The sequence below is a fragment of the Lynx rufus genome, unplaced genomic scaffold (assembly GCF_022079265.1).
Source record: "Lynx rufus isolate CCGP_SWC_20201006 ecotype Redwood Valley unplaced genomic scaffold, mLynRuf1.p SCAF_5, whole genome shotgun sequence".
NCBI lineage: Eukaryota > Metazoa > Chordata > Mammalia > Carnivora > Felidae > Lynx > Lynx rufus.
The window spans coordinates 70,279,025-70,281,177 of NW_025814867.1; the positions used below are offsets into that span (position 1 = coordinate 70,279,025).

A 2,153-nucleotide genomic window follows, 5' to 3' on the forward strand; every position below is an offset into this window, starting at 1 on the left:
TCAGGATGGCTATTATCAAAAAAAAAAAAAAAAAAAAGACAACAAGTGTTGGCAAGAATGTGGAGAAATTGAAATGCTTGTCCACTTTCGGTGAATGCAAAATGATGCAACAGCTATGGAAAAGAGTACAGAGGTGCCTCAAAAAACTAAAAATAGAACTACCATATACTATAGTATTCCCACTTCTGGGTATTTATCCAGAAGAATTGAAATCAGGATCTTGAAGAGATATTAGCATTCCATATTCATTGCAGCACTATTCACAAAATTCAAGGGGTGGAACCAACCTAAATGTCCATCACTGGATGAATGGATAAAGTATGGTATATACATACAATGGAATATTTTTTCAGCCCTAATAAAGATGGGAATTCACCATATTCAACAACACAGATGGCCTTAAAGACGTTATGCTAAGTAAAATAAGCCAGTGACAGAAATGCAAATACTACATGATTCCACTTATATGAGGTATCTTAAAAAGTCATATTCATAGAATTGAAGAGTGGAGAGGTGCCAAGCTGGCTTAGTTGGTGAAGCACGCAACTCTTGATCTCAGGATCATGTGTTCATGCCCCACATTGGATGTAGAGTTTACTTAAAAAAAGTAAAATAAAAAAAAAAAGGATTGAAGAGTGGAATGGTGGTTCCTAGGGCCTGGGGGAGGGGAAAATGGGGAGCGACTGATCAATAGGTATAAAGTTTCAGTCAAGCAAGATGAATAAGTGCTTGACATCAAGTACTTATAGTACAATATAATACTGTACCTATAGTCAACAATACTGTATTATATACTTATGGGTTAAGAGGGTAGATCTCATGTTATATGTTCATGGTAAGTGTTCTTACATTAAGATGAAAAAATTTTTTAAGTCTTATTGTGGAGGGCACCTAGCTGGCTCAGTTGGAAGAGCATAAGACTCCTGATCTCAGGGTTGTGGGTTCGAGCCCTATGTTGGGTATAGAGATTATATGAACAAATAAATAAATAAAAGTCTTATTGGAATTTTCATTGAGGAAGCATTAAATTTAATGGTTAACTTAAGTAAATTGATCATGTCAAAACTTTTGATTCAAGAAGGTACACCTTTCTATTTGTTCAAATATCTTGTGTCCTCAGTAGTATTTTAGAATGATTTCTTCAAACAAATCTTGCACATTTTCTTGTTCAGATGATTCTTATCTTTTTTTTAATTTTTAAAATGTTTTATTTATTTTTGAGAGAGAGAGAGAGAGTGAGAGCGTGAGCATGAATTGGGGATGGGCAGAGAGAGAGGGAGACAAAGAATCTGAAGCAGGCTCCAGGCTCAGAGCTGTCAGCACAGAGCCAGACGCAGGGCTTGAACTCACAGATCTCAAGATCATGACCTGAGTTACAGGCTTAGTTGACTGAGCCACCAGGTGCCCATATTCTTATATATTTTTATTGCAGCTTTGATATTTAAATAAGATCTTTCCTTCCATTATATCCTCTGTTTTTAAAATATGCAGACTATTGATTTCTACATATTCATATGTGTCTAGCAGCTTAAATTTTTTTTAAGTTTCTTTTTTGAGTTTTTCAAACTCAAGGTTTTAATTGCATGCTCAAGAATCAAAAATCTTGGTGATTGTTGGTCTGTATGATGAAGTCTAAATTCTATAGCGTGAAGGCCTTTTGTTGATACTTCCTGACTTCTCATGTGCCACTATACCACCACAAACATACCGAATGCTTATCATTCAAAAATGCTTCAAAAAATTGTTGAATACAAACAATTCTTGGATACTTTTGCCTTTGCTATAGTATCACTCTGTCTATAGTCTGCTCTTTCACTTCTACTGGTGCATTTGTAGGGAGAACACTTCATCTTTGTTTGGACTCAGTTTATGTGTCCCCTTTTCTGAGAACCCATTTAGATCCCTCAGACACAGTTAGGTTCTCTCTTCTTTCTGTTTTCATAGTGCTCAGTATAAGACTGATTTACTTCAGTCATCTTCTTACATTACCTCAGAGTGTCAAAGAAATTTTGGAATTTATTTGTTTTCCCACCAAAATTAGATCCAAACCTCAATCTCTTCTATACTTCCATGTGCATTTCTCTCAAATCTTTTTCTGACCTAAACATTAGATTAATCTAATCTAATCTAATTTAATCTAAATCTCTGAATTC

The 2,153-nt window shown here is 35.0% G+C and overlaps 1 non-coding gene across 1 annotated transcript; it reads left to right on the forward strand.

Annotated features, from left to right (window-relative positions):
• Positions 1-889: 889 nt before the first annotated feature.
• TRNAR-CCU (transfer RNA arginine (anticodon CCU)) lies at positions 890-962 on the forward strand. The gene has a single exon. It is a non-coding gene; the product is annotated as a tRNA-Arg (tRNA).
• The last annotated feature ends 1,191 nt before the right edge of the window (positions 963-2,153 follow it).